General features: G+C 36.2%; 1 pseudogene; it reads left to right on the top strand.

Annotated features, from left to right (window-relative positions):
* Positions 1–10,506, top strand: part of LOC138856472 (uncharacterized) — a 31,542-nt pseudogene extending 21,036 nt beyond the window's left edge.
* Positions 10,507–10,802: the final 296 nt, after the last annotated feature.

A 10,802-nucleotide genomic window follows, 5' to 3' on the forward strand; every position in this document is an offset into this window, starting at 1 on the left:
GAGTATTGCGGCAGCAGACTAGAAAATTTGATAATATTTTGCAGACGAATTGGCATTTTGGGCGAAACAAATATTTGCAATCATTTGTTTTAAATGCATTTTGAGAAAAAGGTCCAAGTGGGAGCGTGCAATAAAGCTCAAATACCGGCAAACTGTGAGCTATCGGCTATGGTAACAGTTTTGTATTTATTTTGTTGTATTTCCTTTGAAATTCACGCAGCCTGCGTCGACTGTGCTGTCGTTGAAGCCGGTAAGCCGCAGCTGCAAAAATTGCTTACATATTACACATATGTGTTGTTTCCAAATAATTGTTCATCTCAGTCCCAAGAAAAAGTGCAATAGTCTTCTTGCAATTGTCATGTCACGTATACGCCATGGCGCTCGACTCTGTCCGCTGTGTATGTAAGCACATATTGGTCTCTTTTTATCACTGTTTTTTCTTTCATTCTCCTCAAAGTGGCTACATGTCTTATTTGTTTTCATGTCGCTGCTCTACTTTGTTGTCATCGCTCTCTTATACGTATGCAATCAGCCAATTTCGCTCTGCAATTGAATTGAAAAAATATTTTCCTTTGCCATTTCCTCAAGATAGCGAGAGCACAGTGCAGCTTTCACATTTTAACTTCACTACGCTAACGTAACAACCAGCAATATATAGATAGTTTAATCTGTAAATGCCATACAAAATACAGTGTTTCTCCGCATATTGAGCCGTTGCTAGTAAATGATTTATATATATATATATATGCAAACCTGTTTTAACCCATATTCTTTTGAAAGAGATATTTCTTTTTTGTAGAGGTTTTTCAAATTGTAGCATATTTGTTAAATTTAATATAATTTTTCCTGTTGCTACGAAACAAAAGTAAATTTACTCTCTAGATTGTCTTAAATATTATTCTCAGTGCTCTTTTTTATGTTAACGGGTACTGAAATTGTTATATAAAATACATTATCTACCATTTAAATTTTACTTAAAATACATTGCTTTCCCTATTTTAAACTTCAAACCTTTTATTTAAATTTTAGAACACTGTATTCAGTTTTCTCTCCACAATAAGTATAAAAGAACCCATAGAAACTACAAAGTATTTTACCCAAAACTATGTTTGCGCCTTGCGTTTTCCTGCTCAATAGTCGAAATGAGATTTTTTCCAAAGTTACTACTCACTTCTTCCTGCACTACCTTTTTGTCGCCAAACTTGCCATGCAACAAACTTGCAAACTCCATACATTGCACAGGCATCTTCTTTACCTACTTATATCACTTTTATTCCTCGCATTTATTTGGCTTATCCCAGCGTACACCTGTCTGTCTGACAGCCGCAATTTTTAAATTCGCCTCGCTGCATGCGGCGGTCGGGCATACACAGACAGTGTGTTTTATTGGCGCAACCGAATGTTGATACAACAAAACACACACATACATATATATATATATAAGTAAGCTGATAAACAAACACGTTTATGGCATTTCGTTCGGTATATTTTGCACCTTTTGCCACCTTTTCTGCTTATTTTTGTATCCGTGTATGAATTTATTTATATTTTTATTGGCGTCACTCGCTTTGCGGATAGTTCGATGGTTTGTTGTCTGTTTGTAATCGTTTTACCATTATATTTGTGCAATAGCCGAAAGCTAAGAACCACAAACCACGCTCAGTTTGCTTGCGTTTGAGTGGAAATAAAACAAAAATTTCAGTTTCTTTCACGAGTCGATTTGATATGCTTTGTGCGCCGTTTTCTTTAGCAAGCCTTTATGGTTTTTTTTATTTTTATTTTTGTTATATTTCGTTTCCTCTTTTATGTGTGCTTTGGCTATGAAATTGTCAAATTGTATGAAAACTAAATGAAATAGAAAATTGAAAAATTCATAAAAGACTGAAGCAAGGATGCTTACAAATTGTTTGTGCCTGCTGTGAAGCGATTTTTACAGTTCTTTAGATTAGATTTTCTACAAATTTGTACTTCGAATTGACCTAAGCACTTCACTTGATGTATTTAAATATATTAAATATTTGTTAAATTCTCTGGGTTTTTACATTTTTTTCTAATTATAAAGTTTGCGGTTGGATAAAGAACTTCAGAACTCAAGCAGTATTAAGCTACAATTGAACAAATTTTATTAAACTAAAGCTGATATTATAGGAACAAATTCTTCAAGCCTTCCTTCACGTTGTTTTCCATATCATATATAATATTTACCTAATATGATTCTTTCCTATCTGTAGCCGAGCGCTTTACTGTCGCTAATCCGAAAGTATATCCTCAATTTCACTGAGTTCTGGGATTAGCTTGTACCACTTGAGTAAAGGAATACTTATTGACTGAAAGAATGCTTTGGTGAGGCGCTAAACTTATATTGGTGGTTAAAATTATCGATAGAATATTCACTCTAAAGCCTCAGAAAATATAAAAAGCGCTCTGCCTAAGATTTCAATAGACATTAATGCTCATTTTGGGTGGCACAAAGAATTTTTCCTCTTTACTTCGTTTGAACAAACTTTCCGCAGCAATTTCAGCTATTCTAATAGCTTTCAGCTTTGTTGGAAATTTCATCAACATTTAGAGTGCACTAAATAATGAATTTTGGAATTCTTCATTCTAAATTGTATGTCTTTCCTGTGATGCGTTTCAAACTGTCTTGTGTTAGCTTGGCAAATTTTAATTCTTGATTTAGTTTTAATTTCGGCTTCACTAAGTGATGCACGCACTGCCTGGTGATATCGAGACACAGTTCCTCCTTAGTTTGCTTGCAATTTATTATTATTATATTATGTTATCATGGATAGATTTTCACTTATTATGCTTGACTGTATCTTCAGCTTGAAGACCATGTGCATGACTATCGTATTCCGATATCGCAACGAACTATCCAATATGGCTCAAAGTTATGTCAACTTTTCACAAAGAAGTTTATTTTATCTATAACCTAATAAAATAAATAAATAACCTAATATAAATCTCTATAAATTTACAACTGCCACCAACAACCGTTAGGTCAACCAAACCACACATTATACTCAGTGCAACATGTTGCAAGTGTAGGTGAGTGCTCTTCACTTCGAAAATCACCATAATTAATTGAATCCCTGCAGGTAGATGTTTGGAGTTTATTGTAATTTAATTTTAGTCGGTCACATTTTACTGCATTAATGAGTTAATGACCACTTGAATTAACTGCGCCTAACTGTCCCTGTCTCAAGTGGCCATTGAAAGCCATTAAAAATGCAATAGCCCGGCAATTCTAACAGGCACAGCACAAATGATGCTAGAAAAATTACAAAAAATATGTAATTCAACTCCAATAAATGAGAAATTCGTTAATTTAGAGGCAAAGCATAAATCGTGCCGGCACACGGGCAGCGTGGCATGCAGCGGCATGGCAATAGCCAATTTATAAAATTAATTCAAATTTATTAAAAAGACAGTGCAAATAGCGAAGACCGGCTAGGCGTGGCGCGCGCAGTCTGCAGACAGGAGCAGGTGGCACCGAGCAGCGGATATTATGGCGCGACAGTATCGGATGACTGCAATCGAAATGTTACCTGCTGTGCGCCATAAATTACCAACACGTCGGAAGAGCACAAACGTGCGCAGCGTTGGAGAAGAGACATAGATATCTATGCAGGTGGCAGGGGCAAGGCGGTAGACAAGTCAGCGCCAGAAGCGAAAAGCAATAATGGCAATAGCCACAACAACAGCAACAGCAAACAAACGGAATGGTGGAGCTGCGCTTTTGCCACTTTTATAAAACCGTTATTGCCACAGAAATGAGACATTTGCGCTAAATATTGTTGGGAAGTACACATACAAAGCTAATAGTGAACTCGGCGCGGCTGGTACGTTCGAGGATACATATATATATTATACATATCGATGTTGCAAAGATATGCGCAAGAAGTTCTTCGAAAACCTGCATAAAATAGAATTACAATAAATAGAGTGTGACATGCTATAATATGAAATTAGCCTAAAGTGAATTGCTTTTATAATTTTTGCCTTTTCCCTGCTACTTTATTTTCCTACAATTACACAACAAACACACACACATATTTATGTACATATTACAAACACGCAAGAGCAACACGCTCAAACATACAAAACGGTGGCATGTGGCACGTAATGGAGACACAACATAACGCCGCCATTAAACTCACTTCCACAACAAGTAGTTTTCATCGCGCCGACACGCCCGCCTGCCACACAAGCTGTATGCATTTGTGTTCGTGCACACATACATAGTAGGAGACATGTACCGTTATTGCTATTTTTCTTTTACTTACATACTGCCTTCTTGCAATAAGCCAAGTAATTCCCTCACAGTTAGCTTGTGGCAATAAAACACATACTAAACACTTGGAGGGCGGCGACAGCGGAGTGGGCGCCAACCTGAAAAGTGTCTACGAGCGATTCACCTTTATTGTGACAATATTTGCAGTGAAATAGTGCTAATGGCATTATGGCAGCAGCGTTCGCCCGCCCGCATGAGCATATAATTTTATGCGTCCATCTAGCGGCGCGTGGAGAGTGGTTAGTGCGAATAAGTGCTGGAAAAGGAAATGGCAACTTCCGCAATTAAAGCGAGTAATCGTTTATAGATAACGTTCATAAGAAATCACTAACATTTACTGCTTACTCGAAAAATTTTACACTTTTACTGCAACTAACGATGAGAATTGCTTTCGTGTATTTACACCTGCAACCGATTACAAGAAAAGCATTGAACGAAAAGTGTTTTTGTTGTAGTCATATAATATTTTAACGAAATATTTCTCAAAATTCAATTTAATTTTGCTTGGAATTCAAGAAGATTTTACGAAAAAACTAAAGCTGAAAATCATCCGATATCGTTACAACTTCAAAATCAGTATGGAGAAGCCGTTATTAGACTCATACGAGTATATAAAGAATATATGTAGTATCAATATCGGTGCTAACTTACTTTTCACCATGGGCAACTAGATACTTGGTTCAATAAAAATAGCTGATGTCTATGTCTACGAGTATTTAAAATTAGCGTGACACACGAAAAGCGATATAGCACCCTCTTGGACTGGAAAATATATCGAATCACTATATATTGAATGAAGAATTTTCACCTTCTATATTAGACGTATGTGGTTCCAGAGCGATGAAAATCAGCATTTTCGTATATAGAAGCTATAGTACGGACCGATTCCGCCACTTTGAATGACAAAAAGAAACATGTTTAGTAAAGTATTGTCACCCAAATTTAATATAATATCGCTTTTTTACGTTATATAAAAGCTAATAGCGTTAAATAGACCCTACGACTATAAAGTTTTCAAACGTGACAACATACCCATTTCGTTTCGAATTACTTGGGTCAAGTTAGAAAAGTTTCATGAGGTATGAGATTTCATAATCAAGTAAGCATAGGTCAGGGATATACTACATTTCTGCTTGTGGTCCATACATATATACTCGTATAATTTTTATCGAGGTAATATTTTAATCTGAGCAAAACCTATAGGTTGCTCGAACAAATGGAGAGACATTCAGATTATACAATAACTCGGTTTTCTTAAACTGCCTTTAGAAAAGTAGTAAAAATACATGTGCCACCTATTATAATGGTAGCTCTGAGCAAATATTAGTTAAAGCGTTAATAATAATGAATTAAAATTTTCAATTAATTTATTTGCGGCCATTTAGAGCGATACAACCTTAAAAATTTGCTTAAGATATCATACCGTCACCAAAATTTCTAAAAATATATGCGAAGCTAAACAGCGCCGCCAGCATAAACACACACACATACATATGTACATGTACATACATGCAATTAAGCAGTATCAAAGTCCTGACTGTTTTCCTTTTAAGTAAATGTCAATTGCTTGGATGCTGTGGCTGACATTGCCGATAGTTTTATTGGCTTGGCTCGTACGCCCGGATTACAAGTCGCTTTGCTAACCGCCGCCGCCGCCGCCACCACAAACACAATTAATGCATTGCCAACAGCAGCAGGAGCCACTCACCAACACATACACACACACACATACAACACACTATGCTATAAAAGCTAAGTGAGCGCCGATTGTAGCAATTACCGTTGTTGCAGTGCAATGGTCCTGTAAATCGAATGTCAATTTTCGATTCATTTCACGGAACACTTAAGTATACAACGAACTACAAACTCCGACAGCCGAGTACGGAGCGACCAACGATTCACACGAGCTGCCGGGCAGCCGAGCTAAAAACCAGAAGGAACGAAGCAGAGGGTGAAAAAAGTGAACCAATCTTTTGGTGCTGTAATTCTTAGCTCTTCTGTCAATCATTAAGTGCTACAGAGTACGCACATACACCATACATACATCATACATGCGCGTGGAAACAAATGTGGCGCGTAACCACAAATCTCTACGAGTTCTCGTGCAACGCGCAAAGAAGCACTCGACACTCATACTTGTACATCGCCGGGGTCTTGAGGTCGCCTACAAACACGTTCACATCGGAAGCGCATATAAATGCATATTATCTGACAGCGACATGTAGGTTGTAGATTGCTGTGCGTCTAAGCTACTACGACCCAAACCTTCTATTATTCAAGTGCATGCCTGTATGTGTGTAACTACAGTTATTTACACAGTTGTGTGCAAATGTGTAGCGTGAAGTTATTTGTGTTATGTATGAGCGTTTGTTGGTTTTGCGGTTTATGATATTTGTTTTGCTGCGACTTGAATTGGTCTCTGCGCGCCGATTGCAATTTCTCCAAATGGAGCGCCCGGCGCAGCGGCGTCGCAGCGTGTTGCGGCTTGCGGTCGATTTTCCATTAAATCGAATCGCAACGAAGCGAAGCGAAATGAAATCGGTATTGTGGATTTGCAGATTCGATTGCTGTGTAGCGCTTTTGTGTCTGCGGCTGGGCATTTGCATGGGGTTAGGTGTACACGTTTATGCCACAAATGTGCGGCGTAAATGTGGAAATATTTATTTGGAGCTTTTATATACTTACATATATACCTTAAGCTTTTAGAAAAAATTATTGCTAGTTAATAAAACGACAAATAGTATCGAAATGTAGCACCTCTTAGTCCTAATAACTTCTGAAGCGTATTTTTCTAGCCTATGAGCTGGTATCTTTTTGTATTAGCTAGGCTTCATCATTGCGTAATGGCAGTTTAAGATTCAAACAGTCTTTCTGATTTCATATTTTTTATTATTTTTTTTTTTGACATCTAATCTACTAAACTTAGTTTTACTGCTGAAAAATAACATTTGAGTTTTGTTCAATAACTGCAACTTTCGCAGGCTGTTCAGTAAAGCATCAATTATTATACAAAAAAGGGAAGGAACAACTTTTTAGACCGCTCAATATGACTCTTCGCAAAAAAATACCACATCAAAGGAGCGACGATAAAAAAAAACCCGACCAACCCCAAGTACTATACTATGGTCTATACTCTTCAAAAAGTTTGTGCTCATTGAATATTGAGAACGTTTTTTAAGATACCAGAAACAGTTATATTATGATCTATTGATCCCCTTGCGGTTTTTACCATAATCCCTTTTTCTTAAACCTACAAATATAAATTTTCGTAAACGGTTTGACAGTTTCTCCTCACACAAAATACATCAACCTTTGTTTTTCTTAACCACGCCCATTTAATCAGCCCTATAATTTACTGTGATGACACAATGGCTTCCATAAAATGCGTGCTACAAATACGAAATTAAAGTAAAAGTGCTACTGTAAATACTAAAATTTCGACATACATATGAATATATAGGGTGCTCTTAGAAATTTTAAATTTTCTAGAGAGAAAGTTGTTAGACCAACTGTCAGACCAGCTGTCAAAGAAGAAACACTAGACTTTAATATTTATGTACAGTTTGCCATTTTGAAACAATAATTTTCAAGCCCGTGTTCTGTTTGAAAAACTTTTATTATTATTTTTTTATTGAACCATTTCTGTCATAACGGTTCGAAAATCGGCTAAATTGTCTTATTGGGGTTGCGAACCATCCTGCAGTTTTCTCTAAGCTCGCTTTTATACAGAAAAAAACTTATAATCTTTAGAGCCATTATTGGTGCATAATTTTTTAAAAATTTTAAAAGTGATGTAATTGCCTATGGGTCGTTCCAACACGACGTTGGGACATATTTTTTTTGGCCGTAGCATATCAAGAAATGAAAAGCTATAAATCTATATATAAATCGAAAGTGATAGAACCATTTGAAAACTAATAAATCTTCATTTTATAAAAAATATAAAACAGCCAACACTTCCAAAAAGTGACCCTGTTCAAGTACGTGTATATAGGAGACAATCAAAATGAACAAGCAATACAACCACAATCAGTGTTATGACGCTTTTCGCTGCCGTTTTTCTTGTCGTTTATATTGTTGTTGTTGTTGCTGTTGTTTACTTGCCAAAATGTAACTCAGCTAAACCGCAGTTTATGCGTGTTCCACTTGTTTTCCGTGTTATTTTATGTTTTCCGCCGTATTTTTTACGTGTAGTGGTGCTTGCTGTTTTGCTTGTCATTCACTAAGCGTGCGAAATGGCGCAGAACTACACGCACATATACACGTCTAAAAATAATATTCATGTAGCCTTTTTATGCTATTTTATGTGTATGTATGCTCTATGCTATATGGGTACAAATAATGCAGATGCTATGAGTAGTAACACTTTAATATCGTGTAACGTTTCGCCATTACCACAAGCTACAATAACGTGCGCACACACCAATACAAGTATGCATATGCACACATACAAGTTAGTATATGTTTACAATTACTAAACGCTATGTACGTAATGACAGCAAACGCAACACTTTACATGATTCATGAAGCATACTCATGGAAATTAATTTATATGAAGCCTGCAACCTCCTCTCGTTCGATAGAGACACTCAGTCTCTCTCTATTGACTTAGATACGAACAGACCACTGGGTTGAGTAAATATATTATTATATAAAAAATTTCATCATCCATAAAGAGAATATTAAATATTGTGAGGATCCAACTAAATGTATATATAAACTAGCTTGTGCAATTATTTATGCCGATTAAAACTATTTATTGTCATATTCTCAATAATAACACCGCTTATGGTGATCTTCGAAATTTTGCTTCGAAATCGCATTCAGTATTGGTAAGTTCTTTTGTAGTCTAAGCACAGAAAAAGTACCTGGAGGCAATATCTGGTACACATATCAATTGGAAAGGGGTGCGCCTACTTTCAACAAAGCTTTTTTATATCCAAATATCAATCAACTATATGTGTAACACCTTTCTTTAGTATCCTTTGCACGTTGGCAGTCTGAGTGAAGTTCATTTCACAGTCATCCATAATAATTTCCTGAATAGTTAGTTGATTTCGTTCGTAATAGTCACTTTTGGGCGTACAATATGTTCATCACTCTCGATGCTCTTATGATCTGTAGGAAATATAAACAACAAATAGACTCACGGTCGTTTCGTCCACCGTACAGCAATTCCGCTATATATCCATTTCTTTTCATATACTTACTTCAACTGCGTTTTCGCAATGAGCCTCGCTTAAAGTAATGTACTTGATAATGAGTAATGTACGAAAATGCTCTGGCGTTATCGTTGAGACACTTCCTTCGCCGATAGCTTTAGTTTTTAGTTATTCATTTCACATCTAGCGCACGATGGCGCCGAACTTTTTTATTGTTGGTGTGCGGTTTTATTATAAGCTTCTGCGTTTGCTTCGCCTCACTGATTTGTATTATAATCAAAAGTCTTGAGTACCAAAGTTGTAATTCTGGGTTACGGCGAATCATACTTAAAATATTTTATTCGATTTTCGGCATTTACGCGATGTACTTCATAACTCTTCTAGCGTCAATCAGTTTAACGGAGATACCCGATAGTATTGCAACTCCTCAACTTCTCAGCGTATCATTCGTAGTCTTTATAAAGTCGGTGTATATGACGAAACAATTTTTTAACAAACTTTGTGAATTGCATCGAAATATCTCACAGCTGACCGGGGAACATCTTCACAGATAACCAACTATGTAAGAAATTTAGTAGCTTTTCCCATTTTCGAACTCGCCGTTAAGGCAAACTATTTTATCACGCAAGATTGTTGAAACTCCAGCAAAATTTAAGAAAATTGGTTAAGAATCACCAAGCTCAATACAGTTTCAAATCTCAATGCACAGTGGACTGCAAAACGAGCAACAATGTGTTTCTTAAGGCAATAACTTTGTGGAGTCAATCGACTGAAATAACATCAAACTTTCTGAATCAGTTATATCTTGCATTTATTTGCAACATCTATTCGTTGTGTGCGTATTTTTTAAACAATATTATTACGAATCACTGTTGCCAGATGCTATAAATCACATTTTAGTATGCTTCCCAGTGGCATGTTTGATGATTCGTTGAAGTTTGAGGGAGATTCTTTAAACAACATAATGAAATGGTCACGAAATGATCACATCAAACAAAGTTGTGCAAGAATTGTAGAGGACTTCTAAGAGCGTTGAGTGCTCTTCATTGATAAAACCAGTTTTAACATATATTTCTCTATACACAAATCGATGTTCGCTCCTTTTGGAAAAACTCTTAGGCATCAAGCCATGACAGGTATTGCTTACTGTTTCCCGGTAACGAAATTTCTTTTTAAAGCATGACGCATAACCATTGAAGTACTTCTCTGGAATAAAATACATTTAAGGCTATGATTAATAATAGTTTATTTTCCTTTTGAATACAGCTTTCATTTGTATTTGTCTTAAAAGTTTTGGTAGTGTAAATGCATTACTACCTTGAATTGACTTATTTTATCACCGAGGT

The sequence above is a fragment of the Bactrocera oleae genome, chromosome 3 (genome assembly GCF_042242935.1).
Source record: "Bactrocera oleae isolate idBacOlea1 chromosome 3, idBacOlea1, whole genome shotgun sequence".
NCBI lineage: Eukaryota > Metazoa > Arthropoda > Insecta > Diptera > Tephritidae > Bactrocera > Bactrocera oleae.